At 47.3% G+C, this 18,541-nt stretch overlaps 1 protein-coding gene across 2 annotated transcripts in view; it reads right to left on the bottom strand.

Moving 5' to 3' along the window:
* LOC126542910 (uncharacterized) overlaps positions 1 to 18,541 on the bottom strand; it is an 89,127-nt gene that overhangs the window by 65,405 nt on the left and 5,181 nt on the right. The window contains exon 1 of one of the 2 annotated variants that reach the window (XM_055077534.2): positions 2,467 to 2,673. The exons of the other annotated variant lie outside the window; for it this stretch is intronic. The gene's annotated coding sequence lies outside the window, so the exon portion shown is untranslated. Of the gene's footprint in view, positions 1 to 2,466; positions 2,674 to 18,541 lie in introns of those variants that run through there. 2 annotated transcript variants of the gene reach the window in all.

Consider the following 18,541-nt stretch of genomic DNA (forward strand, 5'->3'; position numbering starts at 1 on the left):
CAGTTCTTTTGTAATGCTGGCTAGAAAAGCGGACGCAGAGTTTGATTCTTTCAACGTGTATTGGTATGTCTGACTGGAAGATGATTTCTCTGAGGCCAGTGCAAAAAAAAAAAAAACGATTAGAACTATCTGCGACTTCAACGCAATCTCCCGGAAAGAAAGAAAGCGGGGAGGTACTTGCAGAATTTTTGCCACGAAGGTGGTTTATCAATGACCACGTTTTAGCGGCATTCCTTGACGACTGGCGAAATTCTTGAGAAAAGTACTGGCGCTTCGTGGACCTTAGCAGAGCGACCACCCTATTTCTTGCGGCTTTATACTCCAGTCGTAAGGCTTGATTTTTTGGTACCCGTTTGCACCGTCTCCAAAGTATGTCTCTGTATGAAATGGCTCGGATTACGTCGGGGGTCAACCAGTTATATTCTCTTCGGCGCTTTTTTATTACGACGCGTTTAGAATTGTTCTCAAACTTCCTTATTTGGTCGCAGAGGATACTATAGACCTTCTCCGGTGAATTAGACTCAGTTATTGCTAACCAGTTAAAATCGCTAATTAAGCTATCTAAGACTCCATGGTCCGTTATTGTAATATAGATGATGTTATTTGGAACAGCGTTTCGTGAAGCATTTGATAAAGGAAAAGATGGAGACGAACGACAAGCAACCAGATAGTGATCCGCGAAGCCCTGTAATATAACACAGGAGGCAAACGAGTAGTTAGGAGCACGTAAGACAATGTGGTCTATACATGAACTAGTTAGATGATCGTTAACCATTTCTTTTCGAATAGGAAATGTCGTATTTATTAAACCACATGAGGACAGGACAGACAAGTAATCGGAAACGGTACCCGTTGTAGGGCACAATGTATTTATGTTTAAGTCGCCCACTAAACATACTTCTTCCACGGAATTCCAGAGGTGCAATATTTCTTCGAGTTCTAACAGAAATCGGGTGATACTAGCGCACGGTGGCCGATATACAACCAACAAACTTAAACACCGGGCGCCGCAAGTTATCTTCAACGCTAAACATTCCGCATGCGCGAAGTTCACGTCCATTGATGAAACATCAAATTTATCACTTACAAAGATGGCGATTCCACCACCTCGACGATGAGGCCTTATCACAAAACGACTTTGATAGCCTGGCACTGAAAATGTACGCAAGCAGGCATCTGAAGTATTGATTTCTGTCAGCACGAATACATCGACGAATCCTATTCCTGAAGTAGCGACAAGCTTGAATTCTTCCCAGTATTTGCAAAGGCTCCTGATATTGGTATTTACAATAGTGAAATCATTATCAACGCTCACACCAAAAGTGTCCTTGAACGACTGAAAATGTGGAAGCTGGTAGCACGTGTTGGCCATGATAGCTACACAATGTTGTCCAAGTCAGCATGTCTGATTATTCGAAGAAACGACGATCCTTCACTCTTTTTCACAAAAATCTTGCCACGCTTCACCCAGGCAAACTTGTACTCCATTTGCTTTGCTCTAGTCCTAGCACGCCAGAATAGGTCACGGTTTAGTCTTGTCAGGTTTTCGTTCAAAAATATCTTGTAAAGCGAAGTAGCTTCGCAGAGTTGTAGAAGCTTTCCTCGGGCATCGAACAGATTGTTTCTGGCAGCAATTGAAGTGAAACGCACAAGGACCCTCGGAATAGAGTCACGTTTGCCCGGCAGACGATGAATCGCCTCAACCTCCAGCAGGGAAAATTTTTGGAGGTGTAGTTTTTCAGCGATATCGGAAAGCACTTCCTTCAGATTTTCATTCTCTTTTTCTGGGAGACCATGGATTTCCAAGTTCATGTTGCGGCTGTATTGCTCGCTCTCATTCATGTCAACCTGCAGGCGCTCTAGCTGTTCGGCTTGTGTCTGAACTGTTGCTCTGAGGGCGTCGATCTCCGCATCTCTAGACGTGGCTTGTTCCTTGGCGGTCTTCATTTCATCACGAATGGAATCATATTGTTTTGCTAGAAAAGTGACCGAGTCCTCGAGTTCATGAAATGACTGCGTTAGGCTGACAACTTCGACTTTCAAGAGGAGCAATGAATCAACCTTTTTGTTAAGCTCAGGTAGACATTCTAGACTTTTTTATCTCGAGCAGTTCCAAAAGCAAAGGTGAAACCACGTCTGTACATCAGCCTCGGAAGCATCTACCTGAGAGGCGGAACCACCAGCGCGTTTTTTTGCTGTTCTGCATGTTTTACACACCCACACGTCTCTTTTGGCTGGGCCCATTGTATTGAAGGTACTAGGTGCAATTCCGGAACATGTCTGACCTAAGTGGTACGATAGCGTACAATTCGCACAGGTCATGAACTTGCCATCATCGGGCACTTCTTCGTGGCAAGCAATAAATTTAGTAGTATCATTAGACATTGTAACATGTAGAGAGCGTACACAGAGGACAGTCGGCAGCAAATGTAAATTAAGAATGCAGGCAACGAAAAAACACGCTACCTGTTGAAATACAATGTGTCAGCGTTGGGCAACGTAATCGCCGCCGACTGCAGAGGATCCCGCGATGTCCGTTGGCTTAAGTAGTTTTCCGATGAAACCAGGTTTTCAGACGAAGTTGGTGATTGCCGCCAGAAGCGGCAGGACGGTTAGCTTCGACGAAGGTGATAGTGGCATCCGGGGTATCACGGGAACCGCATTCAGGGCACCGCCTGTTTAAATACAAAGTGTCAGCGTTGGGCAACGTAATCGCCGCCGACTGCCGACTATAATAATAATAATAATAATAATATTATTATTATTATTATTATTATTATTATTATTATTATTATTATTATTATTATTATTATTATTATTATTATTATTATTATTATTATTATTATTATTAATGCAGTCGGCGGCGATTCAACAACCGGACATTAACACACATGTTTTACAGGCTCGCACGTGTTATCATCCGAGAAGATTCTACTGCTGGATTGGGCCTTCATCAGGTTTTCAAGCCATCGCCACTGCAGAAACGTCATCGCAGAAGGCTTTTGGGAAATCACACCAGCCTCTGCAAACCCTGGCAGAAACGCCTACTTAAACAGCCTGCAGCACAGGACGCTCTGCAGTCGGCGGCGATTCAATAACCGGGCATTAACACACATATTTTACAGGTACTGTACTTACCTTGTGAATCTAACTAAGGGTGTGGGCCGCCGACTGCAGAGTGTATCTTATCTTGTTGAGTGTTATTATGGACAATTGTATTGTTTGTAACAAACTGCTACTCGATGATGGTCGTTTCATTACTTGTTCGGAGTGCGGGAACCCTTATCATTTAGGTCAACAATGCTCAGGTCTAGCTCAAAATACTTTCGCAGCGAAGAGTCAAAGTAAACGTGAATCATGGGTGTGCAAAACGTGTCGTGCGGTAAAGCAACGAGGGGGGAAGAAGACACTTCAGAAGCCTCGTTAATGTCAGAGGTGGCAGGTATTAAGCAAACTTTGACCTCTTTGCTGACTTTACATGGAAAAGTAGATTCTCTGCTCCTCCTGAAAGCAGAATTCACAAACTTGAGCATAACAATGAAAGACCTAGAAGAAAGTCTCCTTTTTGTCTAAACAATACGACATGGTGTTAGCACAGCTTTCCGCCAGTAAAGAACGGGAAGCTGCGTGTGAAGCACAAATTACTGACACGAAAACGCAACTGGAAACACAGGCGGAACAGCTGCAGCAGCTGCAACAGGATCTCAATGAGAGCGAACAGTATGGCAGAAAAGTGAACATGAAAATTGAAGGGCTACCTGTCAAACACGAGGAAAACCTAAAAGAAGTATTATCGAACATAGCCAGCAAACTGGAGCTATCTGATTTCTGTAGCTCTGATATCGAAGCGGTGCATCGCTTACCAAACAAACATAAGACGAACCCAACAGTACTAGTACGTTTTTCTTCCGTGACCGCAAGGGATGCGTGGTTTGATGCGCGGGGGAAGCTAAGACGATTGCATCAAATTGGACAGCTGCCGAGGCTTTTCATCAATGATAATCTGACAAGAATGAACCGAAATCTGTTCTGGCGAGCTAGAACTACAGCAAAAGAAAAGAACTACAAATTTGCATGGGTCAAGGGCGGAAGTATTTTTGTGAAGACGAATGAAGATGCAGCCCTGATCCGAATTAAGAGTCTAGCCGATATTCTTAAAATTTCATAAGCAACATGGCAACGAATTTTTCCTCTGTCTCAAATTTCAATGAGTTCAAAGATATATTTGCTACCAGCCGTGAACACGGTTTCACAGTAATTAGTATTAATATCAAAAGTCTACGAAAATATTGGGAGGAATTTAGATAGGTAGCGGAATCAGTCGCAGATGTAGTAGATGCATTTATAATAGTGGAAACAAATGTACCAGAGGACTGCACTAACATTTACAAATTAAAGGGTTACAAAGCTCATTTCATGTCACGACAGAAACGACGAGGAGGGGGTTTAGCATTGTTTGTTAAGATAAGATATGACACTGTGGTTACGGACATTTCTTTAAACCACGCCGAAAGTTTGACAGTAAAAATTACGCTTACTAACACAGATTTATTGTTGATAGCTATTTATCGTCCGCCTAATAACAGTGTCACACGGTTCTTGCGTGAACTTGAAGAAATTTTAGAAGGCCACAAAGCAGCAGATCAGATTTGTTTGGCGGGTGACCTAAACATTAATATATTGAACATCAGTTCGACTACTGTGTCAGATTACCTCTCCATTTTATCAACCTATTGGCTTACAAGTGACTTTAAATCAACCTACAAGAGAACAACTCTTACAAAATAGACTAGTATCCTCCTGTCTAGACCACACATCAATAAGAGCACCGAATTATTCTTTAGCGGCATGTATCATAAGGCAAAAGATAGCGGATCACTATTTTGTCGCATGTCGCCTTAAGGTACTTTTACACCTGCCCGAAAAGGACAAATCAGAAGAAAAACATGATAGTAATCAACTAGAAGTGCAGATTTTCAACAGAAAAACATTTGATCATTTGATTGCACAGTTTGACTGGGCGGAAATGATTAAGGTTTATAATTATGCTAAAGTTTATGAGAAATTTTGTGAGCAGTTGAAAAAATTTGAGCTTTCTAGTATGTACACAATAACTAAAAAACAAAGAAAAGTTACCCCTGGTTCACAGCCGACATAATGAGAGCTATTTCCTACAGAGACTGGTTGTGGAAAAGGAGCAGGCGTGCGCCGAAAAATCAAGACTTGAAAACGGAATATAAGATTGCGAGGAATAGGGTCGTTGCCCTCTTGAGATCAGCAAAACGGCGGTATTTCTTAGACAGATTAAATCAAGCACACAAAAATTCTGCAAAAACTTGGGCTTTAATAACCACGCTCCGAGGCAGTACTGCGGCACCTGCGAATTTCTTAGAATCTTTTTCAGAGAAGCCAGATATAATGGTAGATAATTCCAATAATCTTTTCACGCGTTTTCCTAACACTGCGCAGTCGCAGAGACACACTTGCTCACTCAAGGAAACTGTTCAAGCATCTGCTTTTTTTGCCCACGTTGTCGAAGGAAGATGTGAGGCGAATAATTTTTAGTTTCCGACCTAATAAACAACCTGGTATAGATGGGTTGGCTGTGGCCACACTAAGAAGAAATTTTGATACATTAGCAGACATACTGCTTTTTATGATTAATGGTTTTATAAGCACCGCATCAATTCCGGAGACATTAAAAACGTCGATTGTTAAGCCGCTGTATAAAGCAGGAAAGAAAGATGAAGTTGAAAACTATAGACCTATTTCTGTTTTGCCTATACTCTCTCAAATACTGGAAAAATTTCTGTTTGATTGTACGACTTCCTTCTTAAGGAAGTTTTCAATCCTAACACCAAGACAGTTTGGATTTGTTGCTGAGCGAGGTACTATTACACTGTTAGAAGAGTTCACCGATGAATTATATTCTGCTCTAGATAAGAACCTGTATAGTTGTGCTTTGTTTTTGGATTTAGCAAAAGCGTTCGAAACTGTAAATCACGATATTTTATTGGAAAAGTTGTTTCGTTTGGGTTTCAGGGCACCCTTTTTTGATCTTATTTGCAATTATTTACATGATAGATCACAGGTGGTCATGGGCAGTAAAGAAATTGTTAGCGCTAGAAAAGATATTATAGCTGGGGTTCCACAGGGATCCATGTTGTCTGCTCTCTTATTCAATTTATTTATGAACGACTTTCCCACGATAATTACAAAAGCCACTGTGTATCAATATGCAGATGATACAGGTCTACTCACTCGTCATATGCATTATGAAGAAGCTATTAGCGCCCTACAAAATGCAGTTCATAAGGCTATGCAATGGTTTGAAGAAAACTGTGTATATATAAATGCTAAGAAAAGCAAAATCATGTGCTTTCGTAGTCCATTAAAAACTCAAAAAATAAACTTACCAATATTTCTACATAATGAACATTGTATTTCATGTAAATGTACTGCTATAGAATATGTGGAGACATTCAAATACCTGGGTATAACGTTCAACAGCGGCATGTCTTGGCAACATCACATGGCGTTCTTGTGTGGCAAACTACCGTAGTGTTGCATATTTACTTTTCAACATAAAGGGTTTCGTACCTCTACCAGTCAAGAAAATGATAGTGCTTGCACTAGCGTACAGTGTGCTGAGGTATGGTATAACGATCTTCGCCTTTTGTACAGAGCACTGGAAAAATCGGATTGATAAACTACTAAAAAATATATTAAAAAAGGTGGCTTATGGTACTACACTTAACGACAATAATATTTTTCAGGAATTAGGATTTTGCACATTGGAGGATTTATTTACCAGAACTGTTATTATGCAGCATAATTGGAGCGATGAATTCAAAGAGGCATACGATGCACCTCGATTGCTAAGAAATAAAAAACGTTTTAAGGTACCCTATTCCAACACTAAGTATGGTGAAGCGAGAAGAAGTGTATACATCCCAAAAATATTTAACGATTTGGCCGATGAATTCTTTTTGGCAACTTCGAAAAAACAGTTGAAGAAATTATTGATGAAATGTTGAAATTTAGTCCTGATTTTTACTTAAGTTGTTTATGTGTTTCTCTTTATTTACTATGTCATTGTCTGTTAACGGGTAATACTACCAAACATTCTTCTCAAAGTTGAAAAAAAAGCGCGTTATTATATAAATGTCTACCTTTTCACTTTTTATGTAAATATGTAACCACATCGCTGTACCGACTCTGCCGGGCCTAGTAGCACAAGTCCTCGCAGACTTAGACAGGCCCGTTTCTTTGTTTTGCTTTTGGATGTGTGTTAATTATTATTATTATTATTATTATTATTATTATTATTATTATTATTATTATTATTATTATTATTATTATTATTATTATTATTATTATCCGGGTTTCTTCAGAAGCGAAAGAAATAACAAAAAAACGATGAAGTGTACATTCATGCCATAAAAGCTACGTGAGGTGTTTCTGAACACGCAGCAAACACTGAACATCTGAGCAAACAGCTGTATCGTTGACTGAAAATGCTAAACTTCGTAATTTGTGTAAATATAAGCGCAGCCTCAACAAAGAAAGAAAAACGTCGCGTTGCTCAAGTTATCACCACGATGCCTTTTTACATGCTGTTGGTCTTCCAGACGCCCCAATTATTTACACATAAGTGCATCTATGTACGTGAAACAGCGGGTATGCAAAACATTAATCATGATCATCAGCCTATACTTATGTTCACTGCAGGACGAAGGCCTCTCCCAGCGATCACCAATTACCCCCGTTTTAAGCTAGCTGATTCTAAGTTCTACCTGCCAATTTTATAATTTCATCACCCATCCTAATTTCCTGCCCTCCTTGACTGCGATTGGCAATAATGCACGAAGGTCACAGTAACATGCAATAAATTGGCACGTTGTTTGGTTCGCAGGCGAACTGTGTGGCTGCTCCCCCCCCCCCCAAAAAAAAAGAAAGAAAGAAAGAAACAAAGCCGCACAGCTATACTCACCTCCCGCAAGGCCGAGAGGTGCGCGCCAAGTGCGGCGCTGTGCACACGGCGGCCCGGAGCTCCCTCATAAAAGTGGGCGCCTTCTTCTGGGATAATAACGCCCGCTGCGCTGTTTGCACAGCTAGCCTACGCACCACTCGACAAGGCACCTCAATGTCTACGCAGCCATCAGCGAGCCGCAGCGAGAGAGAGAGAGAGAGAGAGAGAATAGAGCTTTAGGTTAGGGGACGCAAGAATCAGGGGCGACGGTACTGCGCATGCGCAGACCCAGACGTAAGGGTAGGGAAGAGGAAAGCCTGGTGACCGCACCGTCTATACTGTCTACAGTCGCGGACAACAAACTGTGGCAACGAAGGGAAAGCTACGGGCGCGTGGCTGCTATTGGCCTCGAGCTCCACCACTGGAAAAGCTGGCGCCACCGTCGGCGTGACGTGGTATTAGGGATCAAGTGGACATAGCGGCCGCGTCGGCTGCTTCGAGAGCGCCGAAGCAAGCTGAAGACGAGAGTTTAAATTCCCTCGTACGCTGCGGTCCTCATTTAGTGGCGATATTTTCCCGCTTCGAGTGTCTCCTTTACAACGCTTGAAAGCACTAGAATAGGTAGTGGTTGCCTTTGAAGGCGCGCAACATGGTAGGCTACTGCTCGATTCCGCAGTGCCGGACGTACGCAACGGAGCCCGGTGTCAGCCTTATTCACACGTAGCCGCAGGACAAGAGGCTGCATGAAGCTTGGCTCGCGAAACATAAAACCGGCAAACAGTCATCGGCTACAACTCGGGTATGCAGCAAGCACAGACGCGAGGAAGATTTCTGCTACGGCGCCGGGTCTGCGATGTTCGGAAAACGCGCGCTGAGACGCTCGCCCGAGTCCGCTGCCTGACTAATGTCATGACAGTTTGGTCTATGAACTTGTCGATGCTATAGATACTGGCAAGTTCACTGGAATGGAAAGGAGTGGTAAGACGCACATTAAACAAACGCATGGCATATGGTCATGTTTGTACGTGTTATGAATTAATGCACTGGATTACAAAAAAGAAGCAGCGGGAATCGCACGCTGAGAACACCGATAAACATACAGTGCGACGCAACTGGAGAAATAATATGGAAACGTCCAATAATTTAGAAGAAAAAAAAAGATTGAATCGTCGCGACGGCACATCACAGTCCCCGTATGCGTCGAAGTCTCTACAATGAAATTACTTTGAACAGCTCTGATAGCGCCCACGCAACAATGGTTGCTTGTATACTGTCAAATGCTCATATTCTGCGGCCTAAAGCTCATGGCACGGTGCGAAAGCGCGCTCACAGCGAAAGCAAAACATTGTGCGCGGACATGCATGCAGACGCGCAGTCGGTCGCTGCGAACCCGTGCGATCGCTGCACTGAGGCTTCATTCTATTACGCTCCATTTGGCTATACAAACACTCTAACAACATATTTCACATAGTTTACTCTCAGCGTTTGGCTACCTTTCACGCAAGAAGCCGGTTCGGGAGACTCCATCGCGGCGACCGCGCGCAGTGGCGTTCACTGTACGTATTCGGTAAAGAGATAGCGTCTGTAAACGATCCTGTGCTTTCAGTTTGCCCAAGATTATTATTTAGACAGTCAAAAACTTCTCTCGTTTCGAAAGTACTTACAGTAATGTCCGGGAGAGCTCGCGCGTGGTGTTTTCAGTGAGCGCTGACAGCAAAACCTATGAGGAGCGCGCCGCGTGATCCCTCATACTACGCCAGCGAGGCGCTTCCGATAGATGGCGACTCCGTAACTACTCGCCGCCAATAAGTGTGTTACGGCGCCAAGTAGTCCGCCAGCGTTTGGCAGTGGTTTTGGTTGCTCGGAACAAACGCTGAATGGATGCAGCTTCACGTGCGACGGTTTCGCGTTTGCCCAGACGCGGAAGGGAAAAGCCGCAAAATAAGTAAACTGTTGCTAATAAGGTGTTTATGTTTTCTCTTCCCCTGCTCAAACTAACCTGGATTAAAACACGGGACTCTTTTCAGAAGCGCTCTCACTTGTGCGCGCTTTGCCTTCATTGCTACACGAAGTTGCCCGCGAGTATAGCGCTCGGCTGACACCTGAACAGCTGTGAGTGAAATGCGGCTGCACAACGCTTTCCTCGTAGCCTCTTGACAGTGCGACCTATTGACTTGCTCAGACCTCAGCGGCGCTGCCGGAGAAGCGCTGCCAGTGCATTACAGCGGCACACGTCAACAGCGACTAACGTTTTCTCAGCCGCGTGAAGGTGGGCAAACACCGCCGCCGCTGGCTCCGGTTTCATTAGGCGCTCGTTCCCGCGAGCAAAAACAGCGCTTTCCTTCGGTGCCATTGTGAAATCCCGATCAAGTCCGCATTCTCTCGTTTATTTCCCCCAACTCTTCGTGTGACCGACGTAGGCACAATGTACATGTTTCTTTAAATAGAGGCTTGAGACGACCACCGCTGCTGAGCTTTCCCCACGAAGCACCTTCGTTTGAATTAACACTTTTGCTGTCCTATTTATTTTGAAAACTACCTGATACCTTCACATCCAGAGGGCAGGGCAAGCGACATCGCGCATGAGCATAACGCGAGCCAGGCTTGTATTCTTTAGTGCGCAGTAAAGATAGGCTAATTTTGTGATTATTTTCCTCAATATATGTAAACTGTCAAAATTAAGTTAAATTATGGATTTTTACGTGCCAAAACCACGAACTGATTATCAAGCACACCGTAGTGGGGGACTCCGGAAATTTGGACCACCTGAGGTCCTTTAACGTGAACCTAAATCTAAGCAGACGGGTGTTTTCACATTTCGCCCCCATCGAAATACGGCCGCCGTGGCCAGGATTCGTTTCCGCGACCTCGTAAATTAGCAGCCCAACGCCATAGCCACTAAACAACCGTGGCGGATTATGTGAACTGTGCGCCCCAGCTAGCTCTTTCTGATTTTATACGCAGTCATAACAAATTGAACCTCAAGAACCGTGCATGCGCAGACACTTCTAAATTCACTTTCTTCGCGCAGTCAACCGCTGGAATGTCATATCTATCTTATCGGTCGATAGCTGTTGACCAGTTGCTTAATGCCATTTCAGTTTATTGATCTTCACTTTTGTGAGTTGATTCTTTTTGTACTTATCTTTTGCTTATAAAAAGTGTGCTTTGAGGCGTTTTTTACTGCGACAGCAGTTAAAAGCTCTAAACATAGTTTACCGTGTCCGACCGGCCATTACCGTTACGCTGAGCTTCAGTCTTGAAGAAGAAAACAAAAGCACGGGGTATAGACCTCATTTCTCCCAATTCTTGGCAAGTTCCCCTCAGGGTGCCACCACCTTTAAGATCATCATCATCGCAATCATCGTAAACTCATTCCCATTCGGAGCCGGGCGCACCAAGCGCTGAGCTATTTTTAGCGCTTGGGACTTTGTACGGGTTTCTGTGTGCCACGCAGAGTAGGGTGCGCACGCATTTCGGAGGCCACCGCAGAGAAGGACGTTGTGCGCATTGCAATTTTTTCTGTTTACGAGGAGACACGGCAGTGTCTGTACGTGACATACCTCGGCCGCTATGCAGACCCTTGCCCGGGCAGCTCCCCCACGGCGTTCCATGTCACGGTGGACTACGCCGCAAGATTATTCCCTCCCCTGCCAGTTATCCTGCACGCCATCCGCACCAAAGAACTGTGGGAAGATGCCCTTGGCGACGGGCCTCCCGAGGTATAGTTCAACGGGCCCCTGCTGTTGCTGAGATCGTTTTAGGAACCCCGGACCAGGGTCCCTCCCACACTCTTACTTTCTTTAAGAATAAATATGTTCACTCTCTCTCTCTCTCTCTCGCTGTACGTGAGAGCTTGCTGCTGACCGCTCAAGTCAAAACTGGAGTCTGTGCTGGCAATCCTCTTTTCTTCTCTATGACTTTATTTGTTCTTACGCTTCACTCCTGACTGGTTTGTGTTTGCCTTTATTGGTGTTTGCACGTTTACTACAGATTTCGGCATTTATATGAGTTTTCCTTACCATAGTGCCTATTTGATGCTATCAGTTACCGTTGTGCTAAGTAAGTACGCGAATGAACAGATCACCTCATGTTTCCGCAATGTTGGAAAGTGCAGACATACATTGTCGAATTTCTGTTAATTGTGCTTCGAAAATCTACAGAAGTGTATCGTCTCAGGATTATTGGGCATTACGGGGAATGATCTTATTGTAGTACGTACTGGAGAATCTTCAGTGTTATGCGTTATTTGTGGGTGTTGTAAGAAATCACCAAATTTCCGCGGATTTCGGTTATTCTCGATGCTTGCCCGGGAGACCTATATATAGCTTAAATATTTGCCGCTTGCGAACTACAAGCGTATCACGATGAGTCTTCATTGGAATAAAACGCGCGCTGCGAGAAAAAAATGCTAGGGAAATTACAGTTGTAGATGTAAAGAGCACTTGTAGGTGAGAACACCGTACGTAATTTCTAAAATTCCATGCATCATCCTTTAAAGGGACACTAAAGGTTACTATGAAGTCAAGTTAAAGTGATAAAGCAATGCTCTAGAACGTCCAAGGCGTCAATATAATCGCGAACAGAGCTTTAGTAACCGAGAAATTGAGGTAAATGCATGACACGATTTGAGCCCCCCCCACCCCCAGCGACATTCCGGTACTAGCCCGATGACGAAGGCACTCCTCATCATAATTTATGTCACTAGCACTAAACTACTCGCATTAAAGAGATCATTTTATTAGGTTATAAGAGGGAAGCAAATGCTACTTATTTACTTCTGTTCGACTCTAAGAAAAAACATTTTGACGTTATCCTTCAGTAGTATGGGTGGTCGAAAGGTTTCCTTCTCCTCGACTCTGCGCCGCGCGCGCTTTGGAGTTTCAGTCGTTTCGTCATCGCGTCGTGCTGCGCTGGTTCTGCTGGCTCGCGAAACTTGCATTTGGAACAAGCAGCGAGAATGCCCCGTCCATGTGATGTCGTGGAATGCGCGAACGGTCCGCGGAACTTGGCCAAGAGCAGTTGCAGCTGCGAATCCAACATTACTTAACACTGTGTGCCAACGAGTGAACCTCTCCGTTCGAAGTGGTTAAGTACCGTAAACCTCTGCCACAGCGCGTTGGCCTCAAATGTATGGGTGGAGGGACCTTAGTCAGGCAGAGTTCATCTGCCTTTAGTCCTTTCAACCCAGGCAATGTGTGTCTGAATAAACAAACAAACTGAAACTGAAACTGAAACTGAAACTGAAAGAGCCGAAAAATCGCATAGTGTGCTCGCTGCACTTTCGTCCAGAGGATTACGAGGTCAACGCCGACTTACTGAAGTCGTGTGGAGCGCCATTCAAAGCACTGCTTTCCGTAGCGCTGTTCCGTCGGTCTTGCCTGCATTCTCCGAAACGCAACAACTGCAGGTCGAAGACGGGCGGTGAGCAGTGGCGTAGCTAGGTCGCCTGGCACCCGGGGCCCATAGGTCTTCTGTCCCCCCCCCCCTTCCCACAGGTGTAGCCGGCGGAAAGAGGGGTATATTCAGACGCATATGACCTCCCCCCCCCCCCCCCCCCCCGTTGCTACGCCACTGGCGGTGAGTGCGGCATTTGGTTTTCACGAAGGAAAAGCTACAACTGTGCGAAAATGTACAGCCATGACATATAGTTGCCGTCGTAGTAGTACGCAACGACGCCGATGAGCTTCTGTTCCTGGGTCATTGTGATGTGTGGTGCGCGACACGGTTCGGTGATCGGGACGGTCAGGAGCAGACGACACTGAGTGCACGCGCGCCGAGGTGGAAGAAGGAAAACAACGACGCCGAAGAGCGTCCGGCACGAGAACGCGCGGCGCAGGAAAGACAACAAAAAGAAGAAAAACAACCAATTAGAGAAGACCACGGGGCGTCGGGCAGCCAATCCGAGAATGCCAAATCGGCCAGACCCGAAGAAAAAGCGTGGTGCGCCGGCAGAACGGGGGGACACGCAAGAGGACACGCAGGGAGACGCCGGGGAGACGCCAGGGGAGTCCCAGGAAGCGACGGCAGGAGGAGGTCAACCACCGGAGCGGGCGTTGAAGACGGGCCGTCGGGTTCCGGACCCGAGCCCACCAGGACTTCACCCGCCCAGGGCCTCCTGCCAACCTGTTCCTGTGCGTCGCCCGTCTACCCGAGCGTGCCGTCAGCTCCTCAACGCCGGTGAGCTTCTGCGCCAGTGGGCAGGACGAGAACAGTCGGGCTACGGGCCCGAGTTCTACGCCAGCTGCCCGGCCAGAACGCCACCCCCGTCGGCCGTGCCGCCTGCTGCCCGAGGCCGGCGTTCGAGCTTCCGCGCCGTGGGCGAGAGAGGAGCAGTCGGGCTACGGGCCCGAGCTCCACATCCAGCTGCCCGGCCAGAACGCCGCCGCCGTCCACTCCTGCCACCAAGCCGCCCACTTTACCTCGCCTAGCCAGAGCTGGCGCACTCCGGTCGCCCGGTCGGTCAGCCTACACCGCGACCTATGGTGAGACCGGCACCACTCCTTTCGCCAGCTTGATCGCCGCGTCGCCGCGTCAAGACTGTGACGCGTCCCCGCCCTCGTGGCAAGCCCGGACTCGTGCACCCGTTAACCTCATGCAAGCTCTATGTGTGTTCTTTGCCGCAATGTCTGTTTGAGTGTTTAGTTTAGGCATGCTTTCTGTTTCCTTCTATTTACTTTATACCTCTTTATAAAAGTCTTTGTGTGTGTGTTCAAACCAACGGCTTTGTCCTCATTTGAGTTCTCGGAGGCTCCGCCTAAGAGAACCATCAGAACCATTGAGTACACGAACCTTTGCCCCCATATTAGGGTCATCACAGTCATGTCATCAGCAAATCTGGGGCGGATTCTTGTAACGGTTCGGAAAACGAACCGTTCACTTCGCCGCTTACGTCACTAAATGTGCAACTCCCTAGACGGAGGTGGAAGAAGGGGAGGAAGCGACGAATAGACGAGAGGGCGCTACGTCTGAAGTGTACGTCATCATGTGACGAGCTAATCGAGGAACTGCAGAATGTTGTGCTTGCTAAATAAATGTAAAATATAAGTTAAATATTATACGGCAAGTTCTGAAATATAGCAGAAGTAATTCTTTTTCATTCCCAGCCGACAGGTGTATTGCAAGCGTAAATGAGTTGGCAGAGCGCAGCGCTATGTCATCTGCTACCAAGAGCTCGCACGATGCACGCTATGGAACGCACTGCCAGCACTTCTTAAGCAGCGAGCGCAACAAAACCGTGAGCTGGTTCTTAGGGTCACCTTTAATTACCAGCCGACTATATAAATTTTCCTTCTTTTTTCGCCCTTCGTCATCGGCTCGGACATGACTCGCTCGCCGCCGCGCTGCCGCTATTCCTGCAATCTGCCCCACGGCGCGTAGCGTGATAGAAGCAATGGAACTTGAAATCGAACATTACGATATACGGGCCCTGCATTGCCTGCGCGAAGTAAAATCGGAGAGTGTGATGCTGACGGTGCGCGCTGTGCCGTGAAATTGAGGAACAAAGTGCGGCACTCCCGAACTAGAGAAAAAAGGGCAGCCAAATAAGAGATCTCCAAAATATCTTCCCATCTTGACTGTATAGTTTTACCAGCCTATCGAGCAAAGCGCTGGACCAGCCTAATCTGAACCCTTTTGATTGCTAAACTGCGATCTGCGAGCTATTCACGCTAGCGATAGCACTGGGAATTCAATCTCACCATTCAAATATCTCCTTGGCACTGGCTTTGAAGCGGAGGTCACGGGAAAGCTGACCCAGCCCTTCTACCGGCCAACACAGTAATTGCGAGAGCAACTTCGTGGACAGTGTCGGCAGCAGAGATCTAGGCCATTCAGATTAATGCTTCGCTTCCGACCGACCTCTGGGAGCTGCAGGTCGGTGGCGATCAACCGCAGCGCACAATGCCGTCCTCTGCCTGGAATTATCACTGGTACGCTTGCACCCTAGTCTGCTCCAGTTGATAGCATAGCCTGCAAAAGGTCTACTCAGAAAGCCGGCAGTGCAGGGGCGGTGCAAATAATTATCCGTGATCTCTTTGAACGCGTATCGCACTTCCAGCCGTGGTCGACACCGAAAGAGCAACGCCAAGCAGACGACGAAGGCAAGTCATAGCCGCCGAAGCAACCAACGCACGCGCGCGCGACGCCCGCGTGTCTTCGGGGTCGCGCGGCCAGGGTCGCGTGCCAACAGTGTTATGATTGGGGGTTCAATCCCATCGCTCGTGATCCGTTGTCAAGATTGGAGTCGGGCATGAATTAAAAGGTAGCTGGCCCATGCCATCGTCCAACTTATCCACGCTGAGGACGTTGATGAAGGGAAGGACTGCTTCTCATCGAGAACCAGGAATATGGGTTTATTTACAGTATTTATATCAGTCTAACATGACTGCTTGAGAAAGTCATCATCATCATCATCAGCCTGGTTATGCCCACTGCAGGGCAAAGGCCTCTCCCATACTTCTCCAACTACCCCGGTCATGTACTAATTGTGGCCATGTTGTCCCTGCAAACTTCTTAATGTCATCCGCCCACCTAACTTTCTGCCGCCCTCTGCTACGCTTTCCTTCCCTCGGAATCCATTCCATAACTCTTAATGACCAGCGGTTACCTTCCCTCCTCATTACGTGTCCTGCCCATGCCCATGCCATTATGTGTCCTGCCCATGCTTGAGAAAGTACATCAGTCTAACATGACTGCTTGAGAAAAAGTGTCCTGAGCAGCCGCACAACAGCGGTTTATAAACACTCGGTCCTCCCCCGATACCCAGGTGACGGAAACGGCCGTCCAAGCACAGTAGGCGAGTCGGCCAGGCACCGTAGGGGAGACGAAGCACCGTAGGGAAGACGACGAGGCACCGTAGGCGAGTTGACGAGGCACCGTAGGGGAGACGACCCGGCACCGTAGGGGCATTTATTCCCCGAGCTGCAGCGCGCCCGCCGGCTGCCCGTTGTCTGGCGTCTTAAGACGGTCGGCGCGTGGGAAAGGGTCTCAGTAGACGTTCCCGCGGGCTCAGTAACAATAGTTGGTCCGCCGAGCCCGTTTAGTCACGTTGGCGACTTCGTCAAACTCGGCTCCAGCGACGGAGAGTCGAGGACGCACGTATTGTTGTTTACACACAGTCGACTTAGACACGCCGTGTCTAGAGGTGTGCGGCGACGCTCCAGGAAAGTTGCCGCCACTGTTGCAACTGGCCGGCAAAACTTGCACTGCAGCTGGCCGTTCTTAACAACAGCCAAGCAACAGCAACGGAACCCAAAGCGGACTACCCCTTCGCCTGTTCCGCTCTAAGCCAAAGACACGTTCGCTTTGGAAGCGATTGACAGATGCGTGACGTGATCGTTATTTTCGGTGCCGCCCCGCTGTCTCTGACGGCCTCTGACGCAAGGAAAATTTTGACCAATCAGATGAGGCCAAGTGAACCGGTTACCTTCCGAACCGTTATCAGATTCGGCCCCTGGAGGCGGTTCCGACCCGCAGATCACAGTTGTCATCGCAAAGTTCCAGCAACCTATCGACAAGAAGGCAGTGCGTAGATTCCTTGGCATGTTTGCCTACTACAGGTGCTTTGTCAAGACCTTTTCACGTATCGCTGAACCGCTGACACATCTAACGAAATGTGTTGTCGAGTTCAAGTGGGAAACGCCGCAGGCCGATGCATTTTAAGAACTTAAACGACGCATGCAGTCACCACCATACTTGAGCACTTCGACGAGGACGCCGATACAGAAATCTACACTGACTCCAGTAGCCTAGGCCTCGGTGCCGTCATAGTCCAGAAGACAGGCGGATTTAACGGGTGTAGCTTACGCTAGCCGGTCGCTGTCAAAAGCGGAAGGCAATTATTCTACGACGGAAAAGGAATGCCTCGCCATCATTTGGGCTACATCAAAGTTCCGCCCTTACCTATATGGCAGGCCGTTCAAAGCCATCAGCAACCATCACGCGTTGTGTTTGCTAGCGAATTTAAAGGTCCCTTCAAGACGCCTGACACGATGGAGCCTCAGACTGCAAGAATAGGACATCACTGTAGCCTACAAGTCAGGACGAAAACACTGACGCCGACTGCCTGTCTCCCGCTCCCGTGGACCCGCCGCCCCAAGACGATCAAGACGAGGACGGCTTATCAGGTGCATATTTTAAGTGCAGACGACTTTGCCAGGCAACAGCAAGCGGACCCGGAGCTCAGAAGTCTTGCTGAGTACTTGCAAGCAAGAATCGACGTTGTGCCGAGGGTATTTAGGCGCGGATTGGCTTCGTTTTTACTATGGGACTGTTAGAACCTTGCTGGGTTTGTCATTGCGTCTGCAGCTTCGCCGAGCTGAGAGAGAGTGAAAGCAAGTATAAAAATAGCATCGCACAGCATAGCGAGACGGGGAGAGTGGGTGGAGCCTACTGGGGGAGAAGGAGCGGCGCGCACGCGAGCGAGGAACGCGGTCAGGATGCGTGCCTTCTCTTGTGGCGCGCGAGGCAGGGGAGTGAGGTGAGGGAGGAGACGGTTTCTCTCGCGCGATAATAGAATGCGGCCCCAAGAAACTTCCGGTCATGGGCCTTATCAGCCCTCTGCGCCAG

Source organism: Dermacentor andersoni, chromosome 2, assembly GCF_023375885.2.
Source record: "Dermacentor andersoni chromosome 2, qqDerAnde1_hic_scaffold, whole genome shotgun sequence".
NCBI classification, from domain to species: domain Eukaryota; kingdom Metazoa; phylum Arthropoda; class Arachnida; order Ixodida; family Ixodidae; genus Dermacentor; species Dermacentor andersoni.